This window comes from Hyperolius riggenbachi, chromosome 2 (genome assembly GCF_040937935.1).
Source record: "Hyperolius riggenbachi isolate aHypRig1 chromosome 2, aHypRig1.pri, whole genome shotgun sequence".
NCBI lineage: Eukaryota > Metazoa > Chordata > Amphibia > Anura > Hyperoliidae > Hyperolius > Hyperolius riggenbachi.
Window position 1 is genome coordinate 256,435,506 of NC_090647.1, and position 23,492 is coordinate 256,458,997.

Here is a 23,492-nt window from a genome sequence, read left to right on the forward strand (position 1 = left end):
AGAAATGTTTGTGCCACTCAAAAGTCTGCATACAGCTCATGCATTTATCTCCATTATCTTCATTTAACAGGTTAGAACTTTTTGTGCAATTGCGTCTGTAGTACCAGAATATACAGTACATGGCTGAAACCAACTACACTACTTCTTCCTCTCACTAGAAGAGTTGGTCCACATGCAAATTCTTGTGTTTTAACAGAGGCACTGTGTGTAGGCCTCCTCACGCCTCCAGGAAAGAGAAGCAGTACAGGCAGCATTGTAATTGGTGCTGTCCTGAACTTACCTGCCTTTCGTGCCCTGGCAGTTCAGGGTCTCGAATTCAGCAGCCCAACTCGGGTGGACACATGTCTAACATCCCCAGTTCCTCCGTGGACTCCCGCTCCAGTGCGTAGTCTGGCAGAAGCCTAGGTAGGTCAGACGCATGTGACCATGCATCCGTCCTATAGGCTCAGGCACTGGTAAACATAGTGTCAGCTGATATACTTAATGTCAGCTGACATGCAAGTAGGAAGTATGCTGTCTGATTGGTGGATTGCATGTGCCAGCCACTGATTGAGGAGTACACATTAAAAAAAAACCTTGCTCTGCTCCTTGCCAATTGCCCATGAAATCATTAGCTTCACTACTTGCTGGGTGTGAGTTAGTTGCATCTCTTCATGCCCTGTGATATGGGACAGCTGATAGGTCGACAAATGTTATTCTCTGCTAGCAGCACGTCAATGTTTAAGGGGGGCGCGATTTTTACACCCTCGCCCTGGGAGCAATTTAGCCTAGAAACTGCCCTGGTTCAGATCTCGGTCTAAAGGCAGGATTGAAAAATATAATAAAGTTTATAATGGACACAAAAGTTGATACTTCCATCTTAGTTGTTACTTAGAAATGAAGTTTGAACTGAGTTTCAAGAATTTTTTCTTTGTTACATTTTAAAGTGCTGATAAAATGTAAAACTACTGAGGTGTTATTTCACTTATGCGTAGTATTTTTTTTTCTAGTTGCCTAGGCCACTGAGGCAATTTAAGAGACATGTTGTAACACACACTCTTGTAATTTAGCTGCCATTTTACCCTGCAGAGACAGTGATTGGTTATGGCAAGGCTGTAATGCGTTGTCAGCCTCAGTTATTCACAATGTGTTGGCTGCAGCTTAACATTGCCTGAGAGGCACCACCATTGTGAAAATGCTTGACAATGTTGATAGTGTAGTTACATTAACCAATAACAACTACAAAGGTCAAGAAAGGTTGTACATTATATTCTATTGCAGTGGATGGGAGCACTGAGAGACTATGGGCTGTCTATGGGCTGTGTTGCTTGCAGATGTCATGCAGAGTCAGTGCACGGCACATTTTTTACAATGAAGTTTACAATGCCAGTGTTACTGTGCTGGAGGCTTAACTTCATATGCCATATATGATTCTGTGTTCGCTGTAAAAGAAAAAAGCATATGCATAAAAATATTGCTCAAATTATTTGCTTATGTCTACAGTATTTCAGAAAAATGTCATTATATTTTAGCTGTTCTCATTTTTTATGTTTTATATGTAGCAGAGAAGTTATATTTAATTGCTTGAATACAGGCTTGGTGTGTATTGAAGAATCTGGGAGAATATTTTGAAATATACATGACTTTAAGGAAGAGCTATAGTTTATTTTTCCAAGATAGTCATACAATTAAACATTTGCTAAATATCCTATCCATGTCCAAATGCCTCATTTATTAAATCCATAATCAAAAAGAGACTCCAGTTGTGAATTTACTAAGTATGACATTTTGCCTAGAGCATTGCTAATAAATGGTAACTGAGCAAAGGAGGCAGCTAAGACTTGTTTGCCCAAGTTTCTTTTTCTCCCCCCAGTCAAATCTCCCACACTAACATTGAGTAAAAGCTGTGAGTGCCAACCTCTTTTATGAGTGTCGGTGACAGAGTGCCAACTGTTTGATGATTGTTGGCATAAAGGGTTGGCATGTATAATTATCGCTATTATTACAGTTAGTGATCATTGATAGCAATGAAATGTAATTACTTTTCATTTATTTATGTTATGTATAGTTTTGTGTTAAAGTGAATTAACTGTTTTAAACTCTTCAATTTATCTAAGTGTGTTTTTGCAGGGGGGGGGGGGGTTTGCAAACAAAAACAAAGGTTTATTTTTCATTTATGAAGTCTACCTACCGTATTTGTATCATAGAATGATACTCATAAACTCCGGCGATCAGAAGTAACAAGAAAGGCCACGATGAGTGGCCCTTCTTGTTATGCTTTCCTCGTCGCCATGGCGATGAGCGGAGTGAAGTCATGGACGTCAGCCGGCGTCCTGACGTCAGCCACCTCCGATCCAGCCCTTAGCGCTGGCCGGAACTGTTTGGTCCGGCTGAGCTGGGCTCGGGCGGCTGGGGGACCCTCTTTCGCCGCTGCACGCGGTGGATCGCCGCGCTGCAGCGGCGATCAGGTAGCACACGCGGCTGGCAAAGTGCCGGCTGCGTGTGCTCCTTTTTATTTGATTAAAATCGGCCCAGCAGGGCCTTAGCGGCAGCCTCCGGCGGTAATGGACGAGCTGAGCTCGTCCATACTGCCAGGCTGGTTAAAGGAAACTTTAAGTGAAAAAAAATGGGGCAGTTACTTACCTGGGGCTTCTTCCAGCCCCCTGCTGTCTTCCTGGTCCCTCGCCATCATTCCGGTACTCTGTTCCTCCGCTGTTCACCATGCCATGCACCTCCTCCATCGTAATTCGTAGCTGGGAGTGTCTGCGCTTGAACAGTAAATTAAAATTGCTACTGCGCATACGGTAGCGCTATCAAGGAGGTGCACAGCTGGCACCATGCTTGCGGAGTGGCCGCCAGCTTATCAAGGGGAAACAGAGCAGCACAGAATGATTGCGAGGGACCAGGAGGACTTCAGAGGGCTGGAAGAAGTATCATTAGATGCTTAGGCTAAGCATCATTGAGAGGGCAGGGTTACAGTCAGTATACAGCAATATATAGATATAGGAAGTGTTTCTGATGCTAAAACCAAAAGGATTACCAAAAATGGGTATCCTGAATAATTTACTGCATTCTACTTTATGTCACTACAGTGCTTCTTTAAATCTTGTATGCATACATGCTGTAAGTACTTTATTATAACTGAAATGAACCAAAAACCATGGAAGCTGAGACTGTAGAATCACATAAAGAAGTCTTGTCAAAATTGTCACTGAGATATCTGTGACTTTTTGCTACATATAAAAATAACTGACACCATGTTATTGCAGAGACTTTATTTTCATCTCAACTCAGTGTGACCCTAGGTGTAAATATCACTGTCATTCAGATGCCAAGTCAAAGAGTTTGAGACTCTGCAGAAAACTAGTGAAGTAAAAAAGAGAGTGACATAAGTGAAGTAATAGAAAGTGACAGGAAGTCTCAGAGCTGTTTTTGTTTTTTGTGTGTTTTTGTGTGCGTATGTGTGTGTTTAATAAAGATGACAAACCTTATCTTTTTCACTACAACCAATTTATTGTAATGAACATTGGTGGATGGGTGGTCAGACCGTGGACTAGAAATAAATATTTAGCATCTCTCTTTAGCGTTCAAGGATGACAAATGTTAGAGCCAGTTCTCACCAAAAATAGCTACCTTAATCGCAAACACTAAGTGGTTTTAGAAGTGATTCCAGGCATGAGTCTCATGATTTTAGGAGTGTTTTGGTGTCGAGATTTTTTATTTTTTGTACAATGCGAGCTGGAAGTGAACAGCTTCTGTAAAAAAAAAAATGGTTGGAAAATATTGCTCTGTACTAGGTTTTTTTTTTTAGCGATTTTCCACTTTTCCTATACTTAACATTGAGGCTGAATCATCTCAGAAATGCTGCAGGACCGGTGTTTGCGTTTGGGAAAAAAAAATCACATCGCTCTGTTATGATCCATCCCATACAAATACATTAGCCAAGCGTTTTCTAAAGCGCTAGCTTTTTAAAAGCGCTCTGAAGCGCTCTTGGTGTGCACCAGCCCTCAGCCATACACTGTAAAATGTGTAGTAGATTAAGTCAATGGTTGGTAACTTCCTGATCTCAATTGTTTACTGGGTGTACCACCTTGCTCCAGTAGATATTAGACAAGATTCTAACAGAAATGTTGTATAGTATCCATTGTGCCACTGCCCAATGCAACACAGCACTTGTAGTAAAAAGGAGGAGCAAACAGTCGCGCACTAGTGGATGGAGCAGCCTGGGTGTACTCAGGGTCAGTCCTCAACCCCTAAAGAAAAGTAATACAATTTGTAGTGGGAGCACCTGGCGCTCAGAATGATGAACCAAAATGATATAATGTAGATAATCACAATATTAGATCAGTCGAGCATCAAATGCGGGGAAGCACTGTAGGGGCGGCAACGCCTTTCTCAACCCACAGTGAATTGCCCGTCTTACACAAGTCTCGTGACAGTACCTCTAGACTGGATCAAATACCCCAACCGAAGATGGTGCCTTTTCCTCCTGTAGTGTAATCCGTTCCGGAATAAGAAGGAAAGAGAAGGATCAATAGCGCAGCTAGGTTCAAAGCTCGCGCGGAGATACTCCGTCCTTCCCTCTCCACATCCGCCGGTAGTGACGTCGCCCTTTGCGTTTCACCGCTCTCCAACCAAGTGTCGGCTTACTTCCTTGCAGACCTCAGGATCAGCGGCGACCCGACCAGTACCCTAGTAGTGCAACACAGCACTTGGCAAACATTGATCGCTAAGCCTAAGAAGTCTAAAAAACAGGCGTGTCCAGTCAATATTCAGTTGAATTAAACATCAGGCACTTCCCTTCCCTTGAAAAAGCGAGTAGCACCACTGAACTATTAGGGGTGTTTCAGGAATCCCATGACTGCTGACCTGCACAATTTTGTCTGTGGTCCATCTGGCTCTGCTACGCCACTGGTGTTGCTCTCCTCTTGCCTGATGCATTATCACTGTCCTTTGCCTTGCTTCACCAGTCATTGCGACTGCATAGTTACCTCTATCACAGTTGCTTACTCCATTTGTTGAATACATATTGTTGTTGTTGTTTTTTTCGGGGGGGGGGGGGGGGGATCACTATATGGTTTTAATTCTGTATTGTATTTGATGGTACTCATTATGCACTTTTTTTGTATAGATTTCACTTGAACTTTTTTGATTATTTTTTCAGTATCCACTATGGATTATCTTTCCTTATTGCACCAGCGCTTTGACCCTGGGTTCCACTGTGTAGGTACTTTATTGGCTTCCATTTCAGTTTCATGATAGGAGGTACTTATATTGCTGGATGTATATACAGCTATACACAGACCACAGTATTCATATGTATTATCATTTGCTGAGGCATGGCAACCTTTTATGAGTAATTTTAATTGTGTTTTAATGGAAAGTAGCGTATACCTGTTCATTACGTAATAAAGTATTGTTATATTTTCTTGCACTTTGAGTGGTGCTGTGCTCTGTAGGAACAATCTTCATCCTCTTTATGCATTGCATTAAACATCTTCAATAAATCTCAATCTCAAAAACATTTAAAAACATTTAACAGTGTATGCCCTGCATACCTCAAGGTAATAAACAATTTTATTAAAGGATCACTATTGTGAAAAATGTTAACATTTAAAATACATTAGGTTAGTGTGTTAGGCTTAATGAAATAATACGCCCTAGATAACTAATGCACACTTTTTTGCACTATACAGTTGCCAGCAGTTGGTTTGGGAAAAATACGATTTCTAAGGCCACATGCAGAAGCCATTGTATGGTGTTCATACATCTGGCCTGTAGATGTCACTGTTTTACTTGTTTTTACTGTGCACAATTATCTAGACTGTTGTGGGTTGTTAGTTCCTGTTCTACATGGCTGGAAACACAGAGACATGCCACTGTTTATGTAGAGAGCTGGTGAATCTTGTAAATAAACATATTTTCAGTTATTCTGCATCTGTGACTATTGAACACAACACATGGGCTGTGATTCACTAGGGTGTTAAGTGTTAGCACGCCAGTGAAAAGGCACTTAGGGCGCGAAAATGGCCGCTTCACACACTATTATGCGTGCAAGCGTTTGCGCGCAAAGGTTAGCGCTGCAAGGTGCGTGCGAAACATCGCACCAGTGTGCGTGAAACGTTGCACCGTTCACGAGCAAAATAGCCTGAAAAGCTATTTAAAACGCAAACGGTGCGATGTTTCACGCGCACCGCTGTGATGTTTCAGGTGCACCAACTTAACGCGCGATCAGTAACAGTGTTGGACGTGCAAACTACTTAGCACCCTAGTTTGCACATCCAAAGCTTTTAGGCGTGCTACTAACTATGCTAGCACCCTTTTGTGAATCAAGCCCATTGTCTACAATGCAAGTTCTCTACTAAATGGGATTTTCTTGACCAGTCAATTGTTAATCACTGTTTTTCTTTGCCAAGCAGTGGGAACTTAACTGCCTCTTTCCATCTCACGTGTCCTTAGGAATAAATATGCATGCCCCCCTCCCACCCCAAACCTTATGTGCATGTTTATTTGCACATCTAGTTAGATCATGTTATACACTTCATGCTACCATTACATTTTTTCCAGGCCCTATTGAGACTATCTAGCATGATAAATCATTAATCTGGTCACAAAAATAGGATTGTATAGCTTTAAGTATGGCCAAGCTGAAATCTAATTGCCTGTTTTTACATGCATTTATTTTGTAGTAGGACTCACAGCTGTCATCCAAAACCTGCAATACAAACAATCTGTAGACAGCTTGGTTCAGACAGACGTCTTAACCAGCTGTCTGCAGCAGCCCGGCGTATTGTTGCAAAGGTTTTTGTGCAACTTGCAGAAAAGCATTTGTTGGCTTCTGGCAATGCTTCCTTGCATGAAGCATTTGTTATCCCTGCAGGGGGACATGGAGCTGTGGCGTTAAATGATCCTGGAAACAACCTGTTGCTTCTAGGATTGGCTAAGTGCCGGGCAGACAACGCCAAAAATCGGGATTGAAATGCAGCATTTGAGCAAAAGACTGCAAATGGTAGTAAGTCATCGTACTGACACCCGTCTATTCATCTGAATGGACAGCATTTAAACGATGAGCTCCACTGCCTTCCTTTACTACTTCAGAACCGTGTATGTGAAGAAGCCCTTCTGCTCTCTGACCCTTACAAATCTTTCCATAGCTTTTGAATGAGTAAGACAGTGGCAGACCACTCTAGCGTTGCCTTATCTGACTGTGTGTACACAACTCGCATGTGCAAAAGGCTGATTTTAATACATGTCCATAACAAACCACAGTCTAACCTTCAGTTTTCGCAGAAAGTTCCATGCTGGGTTCCATATCACAAATACTGTAATATGATAATTCACTGAATCCCACAAAGGACCTGCCTAGTCTAGTAGGCATATATGTTGTTGAAAGCAGAGTGATGACAGGGTGTTGAATGGAAAGACATGGATGCATAACATGCCAGTAGCCATCTACCATAGTTTGCATAAGTGTGGATAATCATACATTGATCAAAAAATTACCATCTCAGGACTCACTTTCAAAACCTGTAGCATGTGCATCACGTGGTTAAATTATGACATTTAGAGCATTTTCCATTAGTGACATGAAGGTGAATACACTGGACAAAATGGCTTTTTTTTAACATCTTCCTCATATGTATTAATGCACTTAGTAAGCAATTTACTGTAATATAACTTTTTTTAGTGTTGAGGGTTAATCTTGCAATTACAGACCTGAATTGCTTTTGATCAGTATGGCAGATTTGAATGCAGCATGAAAATCCATTCAGCCTTCTATGTTCGGAGAAAAATAAAGTATTTTCCATCATCACGTATTCTGACAACTCCTGCTGCAATATAACAGAGTGAGAGAAAAAGAAATAGAATTGATGCCCAATTGGATCAAATTACTAGTCGAACAATGTAAGTGAATATGCCTTTAGTGCTTCACAGTTTTGAAAACTTCAAGAAGTAAAATAAATTGCATGACCCCCTAGTAACTTCCACTCAATTCATATGGGTACAAATTGTTTGCCTCAAGCTGGGTGAAATGCACATTCAAATTCAAGCTCTTGACGGAAATTATTAAGTAGAGTCATATTAGCTTTCTCTAAAGCATACTCGTTTCCTATATTGCCACTGTATAGACCAATTATGTTACCTTTCCATGCTGAGAAATGATTGTTCAGCTAACGCAGTTCTGGTAAAAATCAAAAGCACTACATTTTAACCTTGGGGGATTTTTTTTATCTTTTATTTTTTTTTCATTTTTTTTTTTTGTTATTGCTTTTCCCTCGCTCACTTGTTCAAATGGAGAATATCTTCCATTAATCTAAATGCAAAATTTGTTTCAGCTTTCAAATGTTACTTGAAAAATTTGAAGCACAAAGCAATAAACTTTTTTATGCTCTTAAGACCACTAATGCTTAGAGCTCCATATTCATTTTACAGAAATGAACATTTTACGGTTCACGGAGGAATATCAACATGAATAATATGCGAGATTATAATATAGTACGTGGTAGGAAGAAAATATGGATTGGGTTTATGTAAACTATTTAATCAGAAGTGTGTTTTCTCCACAGGATACGGAGCTAGACCTTGCTGTGGGGATGCATGGATTAGACAATGGTAGAAATTGAAAAACACCTCCAATTCCCTTTCCCTTTGTTTATATTTATTCCTGCAACCTCTTTCAAGGCATAAAGGATATGTAAAAGCAGGAACACAACAAAATAAGAGTTTATTAAACTGTGTATTATTTAGAGCCATAATTGTTATGGACAGAACACCAATTTCCTCACAAAGCAGCTAGAATTGCTAGACAGAAAGAAGCCCATGTCTCAACTTGTCATGAGACCTCATAGCTTTCTATCATTCCTCGAAAGCTTTTAACGCATGGTAGACAGGCCATTCCGAGCTATCTTGGCCAAGAAACTAGGAAATCTAGCATGTGTATATCAGGTGTCCTCCGAATTCACTTAAAGGAGTACATATAGCGCTGCCACTGTATAAGTTGGGCAAGCAGCAGTTGCACATAGTAAAAATATCTGTAATTTAAATCACTGATATTTTACTATAGACAAACCCAGCGCTCATTCTCACATGATCCCTTCCCCTAGAGCAGGGGTAGGGAACCTATGGCTCGGGAGCCAGATGTGGCTCTTTTGATGGCTACATCTGGCTCACATACAAATCAGTAGGGGTGAGTCACTTAGCTACACTGCTCAAGCAGCACAGCTTAGTGTGGCAGCGCAAGTAACATTTTCAAAGTAGGCATAATACTGCTGTAGCATGCACTACTAACTTACTCGCACTACCCCAAAATGAACAGCTGCTCCAATTGTCCCACTCTGGACCGTTTCAGGTCCAGTGACTTTGTAGAAAGAGATCCCCACACTTTGGCCCAATAGGCTGCCTATTGGGCCAAAGTGTGGGGATCTCGTCCTACAAAGTGAATCAACCCCCCAAGTCAGCTAGATAATTGTACAAGCTGTTAGTCAGTATTTCTCCTGTCTGGCTCTCAGGGGAAATTGCTGATGTTGCTGAAACCCAAGAGAAGCTGAAGACGTGTCTGACACTTCCGCTGCCTGGCGGATCAACTGTATACACATCTCCATGGCAACAGGGACGTGAGCCCTACTTTCCCAGTTTGAAATATATTGTATGGCTCTCACGGAATTACATTTTAAAATATGTGGCATTTATGGCTCTCTCAGCCAAAAATGTTCCTGACCCCTCCCCTAGAGCATAAAACCAACCCCTGCCTAATGCCTAAAACTAATCCCAACTCCTAGTGCCTAAACTCCCCCCCCCCCCCCCCCCACACACACACACACACCTAATGTTTAAAACTAATATGCCCTCCTAGAACTAAGTGCCCAGAACTAACCTCCCACCTAATGCTTAAAATGAATCCCCCCTTTTTAATGCCTGAACCTAATCTCCCACACTGGCAGACAGTCTATGAAGTGGTCCGGATACCACAGTCCAACAAGGCCTGAAAGTGCAGTAAAAACATGATATAAAGCACACACATTTTTCAGGGATCTCCCTCGAAAGAAGCATGAATACAAATGCAAAGAGAAACACAAGAAGAAACATGCATGGATACATCCCAATGCACACACATGCACATAACTGCACTGGAAAACATGTAAAAAATGCAAAGACATATTTTTAAACTAAATGACTGGTTAGTCAGTCAGGTTCTCGACCTTCTTATACTGCATTATTGGTGTGTATGGGTTACAGTTAGTCACAGAAACAAATATAAAGAAAACGGATGCTTAGTTGACTCAGTTTCACCTTTGATGAAATCAGATAGTGGTGAACTGTATTACCCACTAAGAGAGAAATGCATATCTTGCCTGACATTGTTTGCTTAGTTGATCTGTATGGTATGGAAGAAATTGTCTGATGGTTTCAAAAATAATTTGCAAGTAATAAGATTTCCAGTAGACAGCCACTTTTACTTATTGCCCAGAAAGGTTAGAAACATAATTTATCCTCATATGGCCTTCTAATTCTGTTATAAACAATGCCTACTCTCTATGGGGACATGATCAGCTATCACCAATATGGAATGTCCAGAACTAGAAATAAGATATGTTTTTTTAATTCCTGTCATCACTTAAATATGTTGGACATTCAGTCTAAGCACTGAGGATGTCATCAGCATATGGAATAAGGTAATAAACAAAATATAAGATATAAGATGAGAGTAATTATTTCTAAGATCAATATTTATGCCAAAGTCAAAAGTCAGTAAAAATATATGTGACAGTAATTCCATAGGCAGTTTATACTGTATGTGTAAGCAATTTTCACATTGGATAGGTCTTGGGTGCATTTTAGGTAGATGTTATAGGAATACAGTCGCGCCATAAGAATAAAAGTAAAAAGTTTAAAAATAGAGGATGCAGTGGTGGACTTACCTCCTCTGTCAGATTCTCATATTAATGCAGAGAAATGATCTCCCCCTTGCCCAGATTGTTTACAAATGTTTAAATGGTTTGCTAATCAAGATTTGTGAGTATGATCAAAATCAGAATTAGATTATTGTAATTGTCTGTATTATTTTTGTAAGTGAGCGGTCTATTCCTACAAGGTTAAAAATGAGATAGTATTGAAGAAATGTTCACCTGTTATACAGTATTTGTTGTGTTAGTAAGTTTTAACCATTAAGGTCAAGATATACCCTGCTGAAACTAAAGCCTGCTTTATACGCTAAATGTTAATCACATAGGGCCTGATTCACAAAGCAGTGCAAAGTGTTTGCACGCCTGTGAAAAGCCCTGTATCACGCCTAAACTCAGTTTAGGCGTGATAAAATGAAACTCGCGTGAAATTCCCGTGCGCAAAGTTTTGCGCACGCAATCGCGCGGTGCACGGTGCAGTGCGTGCGATGCGCCCATTAAACCCTATGGGCGCTGCACGCGGAGTTGTGCGCAGGACTTTGCGCGCGATAAAGAGCACAAAACGGTGCTAACTCAGCAGTGCAAAGGTTATCACGCCTTAAGTCTTTTAGGCGTGATAACTGAGTTATCACCGCTTTGTGAATCAGGCCCATAGTGTTCACACATATCTAATAAGCTGATCAATAATATACACTTTATTTCAGATTGTATTAAAACAGTTGTTTTTTATTAGACCATAAGCCTTGTTCCGGCCATTACCACTTATAACCGCAGGGGGCATCTAGAGATCCCCATCTAAAAATAAAAGTGAAGTCATGTACATGCATTTTTAGAAATGTTACAAAAAGAACATCAATTAAGTCATATAATGTACTAATTTAAAAATAGTTTGGAAATCACCATATATTATTTTGGGAGAGAAAATCTCTATAAAAGAGAGTTTTCAGGCTGTATATTTTATCATTGCCTGATATCCTTGCTGACTGAAACATCTTAGGCCGAAAAGCCTGCCTTCTCATAGACGTTATTCTGAAAGAACACAGGAGAGGTAATATGCATTATTCTTGGTGAATTCATTTGACAATAGTTTATATAAACGTTAAACAGACACAAGATATTATTGATGTAAAGCAGTTTATACACTACACAAGATCATACAATGCTTTTCGCAGAATTGACCCCACTTCTTCAGGCAATAAGGACTGAGCATATACTGTGGGTTGAGGACAGAAGGCATGGCTAAGTGAGGCTCGCATAAGAACATTGAGAAAAATGCCAGTGGTGTATAAATCCCTGATGTAATCAAATTAATATAACCAAAAATTAGGTAATAAGATTTGATAATTTTTAAAGGGGGGGGTGTTGTTGGGGGAATAAGGGGTATTTGAGAGGCGGTGGAAGAGATGTGGGGGAAAAGGGAGGGGGAAGGAGGTTGAAAGGAAAAATGGGAAAAATACATAATGAGCATGAGGGGGGTTGGGAAGCACATACATCAGGTGTACCATGGCAATGTTGTTTGCAAATGTTCGCCAAAGCCATCTTCGCATCGAAAATGCCATTTTTGTTTCAAATCGAAAATGGCATTTTTGATGCAAAGAGGGCTTTTGCAAAAATTTGCAAACACAGCCCATGCTACACCTCATGTATGTTCTTCCCACCCACCCCCCCAAAAAACCCTCCCTCTTGCACATTAGTTTTTTTCCCATTTTTCTCCCCTCCATCCTTCTATCCACCCCTCCCCTTTCCCCCCGTGTCTCTGCCATAGCCTCCTAAAAAAACACTTATTCCCCCAACAACCCCCCCCCCCCCCCCCTTTGAAAATTATCAAATCTTATCGCCTAATTTTTGGTTATATTATGTGTTGTATAATCTTGTGGAGTGTATAAATAAACTGCTTTATTAATATTACATCAATATTATCTTGTGTCTGCTGGGAGGAGGTAAGTCCTCCACTGCCTCCTCTATTTTTAAACTCTTATTCTTTTGGCGCCCCTGTATACCTGTAACATTGAACAAGTCCACCCTTGGTGCAGGGGTGTCTTTTCCCCATTTTTCCTATCTACAGAGAGTGACTTCTTAATCTTGAGTGGGGTCAGGTCTAATGCACCTGCATTATCAGCGGTTGCCTGAGAGGTAACCCTGACTTGTGAATATATTATATTTACGCTATTATCTATTCCTCTACTACCAGTACATACTACACCATATTGGGCTCTCCATGTCTGTCTTTTATTTTAGGTACAGTAGATCAACTTTATCCACTTAGCAGGTTATGTTTAGTCTTAGAGTTCACAGTACTGGGGTTGATTCACAAAGCTTGCAGGTGTATTTTCACTGTTATCAGTGGACCAAAATTTGAAACCCTCAGTGATATCATAGCAAGTTATTAAAATACTGCTAGTTCAACTACAGTTGTATGCACACATTCACAGTAATAAATAAATAATGGCAGTTAATGGCTTTTATTTGATAGAACGGCTATCACTTTCTGGTGTATTCAAGATGTGCTAGTTTAACCTCCGTGGCGGTAACCCTGAGCTACAGTCAGGGCGGAAAACCGCAGCTCAAATCGGTAACCCAGACCTGCACTCGGGGTAGCTGCCGGACGTTCTATGCAGAGCAATGCGCGCAGCGGGCGTTTCAACTCACCTCCCGGGGGATCCTGATGTCAGCTGCCATTCTTCTTCCTTCAGTTTCCTGTAAAGTATAGTAAGTCAGAAGAATATACAACAAAAAATATTAAATTGAATGGAACAATGTATAGTGTATGGGTACATATGTGTGTTTTTCCATTTGTTCACCCTAGTGCCCATTTAAATCTAAATTGCAGTATTATATGTATTAGTATAAGCATAGTGTGTATGTTGATCACTGATTTGCAGCTGGAATTCCTTAATAAACTGTCCCTGAAGTGTGTAACTTTAATCTCAGCACAGTTGAGATTAGCACTAACGAGCTGGTTAGGCTCTGTTGTTCTTTATTCCTCTACAATGCTTTGAGAAAGCGTGGCTTGAATTTGGTTAGTGGTGTGACAATGAGAAAGATAAGTAGATGTGACAGTTATGAATGATGTACTGTCACGCACTTCTGGGTTCAGACATAGATAAATTGACACTGCTGTTAAACACATGCCGGGCAAAGTAGAGACCTCTGATGAACCTGCTAATATGGTAAATGGGAATCTTAATTCTTCATTAACGGCAATACAGAGATTTGACCGTGTAATTTTCTTCTTGCTGCTTGTTTTAAAGATTCCAATAACCCAGCATTTACAGTTCACTAGACAGGGATTGCTTTCATTCTATGCTCTAAACATGGACTGCAAAGGAATACAGCTTTAATGCAAACTTATTTTCCTGGTTATCTGTAATGGCTTTGTAATGTATCATATTTTCTAATTAAGAAATGCAGTTTAATTACAAATTTTCACATTAAAGAAAGGGGAAACGTTAAAGCATCAGACACCGATATGGCTTATGTGAGAATAAGGGGATTTCAAAATGGAAATAAATATCCTTCGCTCCATGTGGCATGAATAATAATACTGCAAAAGCAAGTTTTGTATTTGAGCTGTAAACTCCTACCTAAGATTTCCTGGTCTATCATCACATGCTTATGAGGCAAAACCAGACCTTAACCATTTAAGGACCACAGTCTTAAACCACCCTAGTGACCAGGCTATTTTTTACAATTAAGGCTACTGAAGGTTTAGGGGCAGCAAAACTCAGCACACAAGTGATCCCCCCCCCCCTTTCTGCCCACCAACAGACCTTTCTGTTGGTGGGCTGTGCTCACTCCCACAATTTTTTAATAAATATCTGCATTTTTTAAATTTTTGTTACCCTCCCCCCCCCCCACCAGCCAATCAGCACGATCGTCTGTCATAGGCATCAGCCTATGACAGCGGATCGCTTCCTTGCCACCCAGGGGGACGGCCATGTCACACGGCTGTCCCCAGTACATCGCTGCCATAGATTTCAGCGCTGTACATTGTAAATTGTTTCGCCGCCTAACAGTCTCCTAGCGGTGAGCTCCTGCAAAATCCCGCCCCCGGACTTCACACCAATTGGTGTGGAGTGGTCCTGGGGTTGCAGCCGCATTCACGCCAATCGGCATGGAGCGGTCGGCAAGGGGTTAATGCTGGTGCACATGGTCCATGGCAAGAGGGGTATCTCACCCTCAATGCCTCTGTTTGTTGCGCTCCATCAACCGAGACTTCCTTCTTCACAGAGAAACTTCCTGTGTGGAGGTGGAAGTGTCCAGAGCGTGGAGCATGATGTGAAGTGCAGTAACCAGAGGCGGTGATATAGGTTAGTTTACTCCTCTTGTTGCAGCCCATGACTACAGCAACCAGGTTCAATTTTGCCTCAGGTAAAACTGCAGTTTGTCTTCACTAGCTCATCCTTACTGCTACTGAGTGCTGACATATAATGAGAGAGAAGTGCTTGCATCTGTTAACACTGAACTTTTCTCCTAACATGCATCTGAGTCAGCAGCTTCCTTTAAGCATAATCATGTGACCATGGACCAAGGGAAATGAAAGTAAGGTATTCTAGCTGATAGCGGAAATTGTTACAAGCGCAGTGTATGTGGTAACTACACTTCTTATTTAAGGTGAAATCAGTTCTTATTATTGAATGTGGAAATGTATACATGCAATATGTTGTCTTTTAAGCAATATGTTATTGCTTAAAATGTAGTTACGTGTTTGAAAGGGCTATAGGTGTGTGTAAAAGTGTGTGTGTGTGTGTGTGTGTGTGTGTGTGTGTGTGTGTGTGTGTGTGTGTGTGTGTGTGTGTGTGTGTGTGTGTGTGTGTGTGTGTGTGTGTGTGTGTGTGTGTGTGTGTGTGTAATTCAATAGAAGGAAGGCCTTGTTCATGCAATTTTAAAGGGACGCCTAAAAGAAAACTCAAACCCTTAATGACTTGCAGGGCGGGGCCAAGGCAGAAGCAAGAGAGGCTCATGCCTCAGGGCGCAGTGTATGAGGGGGCACAAAACTCACTCAGCTATCATTCCCCTATTGTGTTTGAAGTAAAGAAAAATAAGAAAAGGGGATACATTGCAGTGACTGCAAGCCAGATAACTAGAGATTGAGGTGTAGGGGGCTCTGGGGCGCCTCTTTGTCTAATAGCAATCAGTGTGTGATGGCTGGGGTGGGAGGGATGGAGGGGCACACTTTGGTGTCTCAGCCTTGGGTGGTGGAGGACCTTGTCTCAGCTCTGATGGCTCAATCCCACCAGGGGCAATTCTCAGCATTTCTCTGGATGCAAATTTGGCTAGAGAGATTTGGATACATACTCGCATCGCAGTAACTGCCAGCATGTATCTCGAAGATGCCCGCCAGCACTAGTGGAAATGGACCCTTGTATAACATGCTTTTGCCTGAAAGACGTAGTTGGTATTACAGATTACAGAATGGTACAATTTTCACAGATAGTGACATTTATGATGACTCTGTGACAGGGAGATGGAAAATGGCCCTGATCACGCTTGCTAAAAGAACAGCTAAGATGTGGCTGCTAGCACCAGTGTACCTCCTTTCTGGCATTACAGGATCAGAGCCAGGGGTATCCGCATATGTGTAGGGATAGCCTGAAATTTTAATGCACATAGGAGATGCTGTGTACTGAATGACTCTAATCAGCCATTAAGGACTCTCAAATGCTCACTGTTCTGACAAACAGCATAATTTTCAGACAGCTGACCCTGGCAGACAAGTGTATAAGTGTATATAAGTTTGAAAGTTAAATCCAGTTTCCACGTTCGAAAAGTGTGCTAGCAGTCCTATTGTTGCAGTATTATATATGATTCTACACTTCTGTTAGAAGTATTACTGAAGAAGTCCACTTTGCTGTGGGCTTGAGCTACATGTATTTTTGAAAGGTTACAATTTAGATACTCGATGTCACAATGTGTTCTTTCCATTTCATTCACTTTGGTTTAGTCATTTTGAGCTGTTCTTGCTTTTACAAGTTGATATGTCAAGACTTTCAAATTGCTGTCTTACAAAGTCAACAGCTCTTCATGCACTTACTAGCAGGAGTGCACATCTTCTCTTGTTGCAGCAACACCATAAGACATATTCCTAGCAATGTCAGTCAACACCGCAAAAGCTTTTATAAACATTAACTTTTTTTTTCTTTGCCGTTTATATACTTATTGATAGAAACATCTATTTTATAGAGATGATAATGTGAAAAAGGTTAACAAAGCTAGAAAATACAATAGACATGGATGAATTTTAGATGCATGTGAAAATGTTTTGTTTTCTTCTACACAGCTGGAATGCATTCCTTTCTCTACAGGTGCCAATGAGCACCAAGGCCTGCAGCAGTGCTAAGTGCGCCACCTATGCCAAGCAGCACTGCACTTCCGTTGTGACACAATGAGAAATGGAGCTGCAGTGCGGCTTCTGGCGTGATTGGGTGCAGATTCCACAGTTCGATGGGCAGCAGATACAAGTCTCAAAAAATGTCTTCCATCTATACCGTTCTCTTTCCAGGGATATTGATTACAAAAGTGCAGGGCAACTTTTCAAGGGTCAGTAAGCCCAACAATAATTGAGTAGACAAAATGCTATTTGAAATTAACAATATTAAGGATTTCTACATGGCTCCTAAAATGTGATCTAATTGATATTCAACTCATGATAACAATAACACACATTTAGAATTTATAGAGTATTAAACTACTCAGTGGATAAAGCACAATCTGCCCCTCAAAATAGCACCATATTTTACTCCTTTAGTTCTCATAAGAACCTTTGTCGCTGAAGACACCCCAATACATGTTTACTGCTGGATCTGAGCCAATTTAAATAAGGGAAAAAAGCTGCAAATTATATATACTTTCCAAATAATTGTTGGCTGATTAAATACAATAAATGACAAGATAGGTCGAGAGACTCAGTAGCATGTACTGTGATGGCCATTTTTGGGACAGCTATGATCTGAAAATGTATAGCAGTCTCCCTTTATCACTGGATTACAGTGTTGTTTACCACCTTTATGCACAAAAGGGGTAGGCTATCATAGGTAAACGAACATCTGATTGGGCACCTCAATGACAACAAAGATGCTGACTGGCTAATGGCTATAGCTTGCTTGACACAGATGATTGTGGTGGTGTTGGACTGTTGCAGTTATTCAGATCCTAATCTTATTGCAGCACATGTATCATACACCCCCTTAGTTATGCATGATAATAAAATCTTAAATAGAAACTAAACTCAGAACTTTCTCTCTGTTCTATAAGATTAGCCACAGCATGATACCTGTATGAAAATCCTAAAACAAGTTTTACTTGGTTTCAATGTTGTAGAAGCACTGGGTTAAGCATTTTAAAATTTGCTATATAGAGTGCTGCCTAGGCTGAGCTCTCTTGCAGTCTATTCACAGTTGCTAAGTTGATAAGAACTAATTACACACATGTATCTGGCTAAACAAACATAGAACAGAGCAAAGTGAATTTCTTCAGCAAGTATACGTGGAATAAAGACTTTTCATGGTGTGTTTTGAAAGAGTTTTGGTCCACTTTAACTGTAAGGAAATAACAAGAGAAATGATATGTTTCACTAATGAAAGGTTCAAGATACCTTAGTGATATATTATGTGGTAACAGTAAAAAAGGGCGCAGGAGGCTAGTGGACAAATCGGGAGCCGCCATTCACTCCCATAATAAATATCGTTTACTGGGTGCCGAACTGGAAAAAAGGGCGCCCGAGAATAATAACGTTTTCCAAGGGCGCCCGAAGATTTTTAATGTTGTATAACTGCTTGTGATGATTTACGTTTCCTATTTCAATAAAACATTATTTTAAATGTTATCCCTTACTGTTTGTAAAACATTATTATTCACAAAATAAAGCGATCAGTACGTAACGTAAATTGTAATATATTTTATCCCTTACTGTTTCTAAAACATTATTCTACACACAATACAGTGATCACTAAGGAGGGTCTTAGGTTTAGGCACCACCAGGGGGGTCTTAGGTTTAGGCACCATCAGGGGGGTCTTAGGTTTAGGCACCATCAGGGGAGTCTTAGGTTTAGGCACCACCAGGGGAGTCTTAGGTTTAGGCACCACCAGGGGGTCTTAGGTTTAGGCACCACCAGGGGGGTCTTAGGTTTAGGCACCACCAGGGGGTCTTAGGTTTAGGCACCACCAGGGGGGTCTTAGGTTTAGGCACCACCAGGGGGGTCTTAGGTTTAGGCACCACCAGGGAAGTCTTAGGTTTAGGCACCAATAGGGGTCTAGGGGTTAGGGGTAGGTACAGGGAGGGTTACTTACTAATTTTTTTTTAAACGTTATTATACATTTCACTTTTTAAACGGAAGATTAAAGTTTTCACAATTGCCGATTTCATGAACATTATTTAATGATTTATAACTTTATAAAAACGAATATTTAAAGGGATACTGTAGGGGGGTCGTGGGAAAATGAGCTGAACTTACCCGGGGCATCTAATGGTCCCCCGCAGACATCCTGTGTTGGCGCAGCCACTCCCCAATGCTCCCGTTCCGCCTCCAGTTCACTTCTGGAATTTCTGACTTTAAAGTCAGAAAACCACTGCACCTGCACGCCCGTGTCCTCGCTCCCGCTGATGTCACCAAGAGTGTACTGCGCAGACACAGAGCATACTGGGCCTGCGCTGTGCGCTCTTGATGACATCAGCGGGATCGAGGACACGGCAACACAGGTGCAGTGGTTTTCTGACTTTAAAGTCTGAAATTCCAGAAGTGAACCGGAGGCGGGGCCGGAGCATCGGTGAGTGGCTGCACAGGCACAGGACGTCTGCGGGGGACCGTTAAAAACCCCGGGTAAGTTCAACTCATTTTCCCCCGACCCCCCTACAGTATCCCTTTAAACGAAATATAGTACATTAGATTTATAAACGTTATCCCTGTTTATCGTTTAAAACCCCGCGCCCTTTTTTCCCAGCGCCCCTTTTTAACGTACGCATATTATGTTGTGTGTTCACTGCAGCTGTTTGCTACCAGCCTCCTCCAAGCAGCATTGTTAGCATTTTGGTGCTGTTGCAGTTTGCACCTATATTTATAAGTGGTGAGTAATCAGAGACTAAAGCAAACCCTGGTTGACTATGAGAGCACTGAATGGCCAAAAGTTTACAGACAATCAGTACCTTTGTTGTTTGTTTTAGGGAATCATGGGTTAATTTACCTTTGACTGCCCACCTTTTGTGCATATACAGTAAAACTACTGGCACAACAAGTTATAGAAAGAACCCAAAGTAGTTCACTCGTGTACCATTTTTAACCCCTGCTTGATTTGCCTAGGGAAAAATAGCTGAAAATGGTGTGAACGAGTCAGGCTGTTCCATTTTTTGCATGCAGTTTTTTTAATTAAAATTAGCATTTGTCTGCTAGTTTTTGCCTTTTCTGAAAACCTGCACTCAAAAATGTGCATATGATCATGAATTTTAATGCGAAAAAACACATGTGCAAAACTGCGTGTTTACTGCCAAAAAGCTTAAGAATAGGGAAATTGTGGCCTGGCAGAAAGGGAAAATGTTATTGATTTTTTTAACATGGTTTTGTGTTAGAAATTTTTATTATACTAACTCTAAATGTATACTAGACCCCTGCTTGACACATTTTGGTAAGTTGCTGGCAAAAATCTTATGAAAATAATTGGACCACTTTTTGCACAGAATTCCAGTAGAAATTGAATGCCGGGGAGGTCAACTTCCCCAATAATATCTATGCACAAATTTGTTTGTACAGAAATATATTAAAATAAATTGAAAAGTCAATATAATGTCTACATTTTGGTCATTTAGGAGAATTGCTCCAAAATAGCGATTACCCTTATTAACTTGGTGAATAAGAAAGTAATCTCCTGTTGTCAAAAAATCTTTATAATCCCTCATCCTCCAAAATATTACAAGAGGAATTTAAATGATTTGATCTTGTTCACCCTTTTGTGGGGAAGTATTTAAATTTACTGAGGCATTATTTTTTTATTTTTTTGATGGTTCTGCAATTGGTTGCAGGGGTCATTTCATACTTGTGGGAATAAATGTGTGGGTACTGGATAGTGCTTAAAGAGAGTCTGAAGCGAGAATAAATCTTGCTTCAGACCTCATAGTTGGCAGGGGCATGTGTGCCCCTGTTAAAACGCCGCTATCCTGCGGCTTAACGGGGGTCCCTTCACCCCCAAATCCCCTCCGTACATCGCGGAATCTCTTCCGCATTGGGGCAGGGCTAACCGCCGCAGCCCTGCCTCCGGCGCGTCTATCAGACGCGTACCTCCGCCTCTCCCCCGCCCCTCTCAGTCTTCCTTCACTGAGAGGGGCGGGGGAGAGGCGGCGATGCGCGTCTGATAGACGCCCTGAGACGCAGGGCTGCAGCCGTTAGCCCTGCCTCCAGGAAGAGCAAAATTTATGACCAATATGGTCATTGATTTTGCAGGGGAAGTTTGGGGGTGAAGGGACCCCCGTTTAGCCGCGGGATAGCGGCGTTTTAGCAGGGGCACACATGCCCCTGCTAACTATGAGCTCTGAAGCGAGAATTATTCTCACTTCAGTGTCTCTTTAAGGTATTGTCTAGCACATGATCTCTGGTAAAGTTACTTTGTCAGTATAGTGTCCCTGTTCCATGCAGTATTCCTGGGAGTGTAGTGACCCTATTCCCACCAGTGTACATTAAGTACCCCTGTCCCTGCAGTGGCAGTCTTCATGTAAGAACAATTTACCTTTCCTTTTCAGTTTAGGGTCCATAATCCTGTCAGTGTTGTGTCCCGGCAAGTGTAGTGGGAGAGATAGTGCAAATGTAGTCTTCCTGCGAGCGTAATTAGTGTCCCTATTAATACAGTGTCAATGTCCCTGGTCCAGTGTTGTGTCTCTGTCGGTGAACTTTTTGTGTGGTGGAATTCCTTTTCCAAAGTAGTCAAAACGGGAAACTGGATGGGTGGCAGGAATCCAATATAAATGGATAAATGTTGTTGGACATTGTGAAACTTAAATAAACTAAGGCTCAACACACACCATACAATCTTGGTTGTTCAATCTTACCACTTTCATGTAGTATAAGAGCTTATCCAATCAATTATACAAGGTATTTTCAATCTGTTGGCCCTTATACTACATAGATTTGGTAAATCTGTACAACCAAGATTGTTTGTTGTGTGTTGAGCTTTAAGGGAGGCTCTGCAACTTTGAGAATGTCATATGAGAAGAAACTCATTTCTGCCACTTTCATTTTAAGGAAAAAGGGGTTTATCCAGACCTACAGTATCTAGGTAAGAAACAAACAAACCACAGTGTAGACCTCCATGCCCTTGACATTGGATGGCATTTAGCTAATCTTGTTAAGAATTTATGTCATTCACCTAGAATACTTAAAGAGGAAGTCCAGTGAAAATAATGTAATAAAAAAGTGCTTCATTTTTACAATAATTATGTATAAATGATTTAGTCAGTGTTTTCCCATTGTAAAATCTTTTAAATCCCTGATTTACATTCTGACATTTATTACATGGTGACACTTTTACTATTGGCAGGTGATGTAGCTGCTGCATGCTTTTTTGGCAGTTGGAAACGGCTGTAAACAGCAATTTTCCACAATGCAACAAGGTTCACAGACAGGAAACTGCCAGGAGAACCACGGTCCTCAGAGTTTCTTGTGGGAGAAGTTTCACCACAATATCAGTCATACAGCGCCCCCTGATGGTCTGTTTGTGAAAAGGAATAGATTTATCATGTAAAAGGGGGTATCCGCTACTGATTGGGATAAAGTTCAATTCTTGGTCTGAGTTTCTCTTTAAAGGTGACGTAAAAACATGTAGTGTGCTTACCAGCTGTGAGAAAGCTACAATGGCAGCAAGTAGTGTGCCTCTTCATCTTCATTTAATTTGTTTGATTTATTATTGTGATTACTAAGATTATTATAAGTAATATAACAATCAGATCTCATTTTAGAAGTCATTCATGAATATGAAGAATCATGAAGACTCACAACAGGTTTTGAACATGATTTCACAACTGTACTTGATGATGCCCTGATGCATTGAAGCCTAAACAATATAAACATAGTTGAGCAGCTGATTTAGTGCTGATTGGCTCAGTACTGCCCTATAAGACTTACCCCCACTGCAGAGCAGCATAGGGAGAGAGGATAAGGTCTGATCTTAATCGCACTAGCAACTTTATCACATAACCTCTACTTATAGCACCTCTCCATTTCTGGTTCTTCTTTTAGCAGTCCTGGCTGCCATAGACTAGCATTAGGTGGCCTGTGGATTATAACAGGCTAGATAATTCTGGTTTATGGTAGACCACAGAAAAATAATTAGAATTAAAGAACTCCTAATAATTAGAATTAAAGGGCTCCTAAAGTCTAGTGGAGGAGAAAACTGTTGGCGTGGTAGTGATCAAGCTTCACCTTCTCTACCTGTGGAAATACAGTAAGTTGGTGGAAGGAGCGTGGAGGGGGGAAAGGGGTGAGGCTTATATAGCAGTGCAGAGTCAATCAGCCCTGGCTGAACTCAGTAAATTTTGAGGGGTTTCAATAGACTGTAAGAAATATGAGTGCAACAATGAGATGTGGAAATATATACTGTAGAAAGAACAGACACAAATAAACATATACAAAA

At 41.0% G+C, this 23,492-nt stretch overlaps 1 protein-coding gene and 1 long non-coding RNA gene across 8 annotated transcripts in view; one reads left to right on the forward strand and one right to left on the reverse strand.

Moving 5' to 3' along the window:
* The window catches only part of AUTS2 (activator of transcription and developmental regulator AUTS2), a 1,744,602-nt gene that overhangs the window by 910,898 nt on the left and 810,212 nt on the right, over positions 1 to 23,492 (forward strand). The window lies entirely within an intron of this gene.
* LOC137544285 (uncharacterized) lies at positions 1,292 to 13,580 on the reverse strand. Its single transcript, XR_011025808.1, has 3 exons — positions 13,530 to 13,580; positions 7,696 to 7,811; positions 1,292 to 1,421 (listed from the first exon to the last, which is right to left on the reverse strand). It is a non-coding gene; the product is annotated as an uncharacterized lncRNA (long non-coding RNA).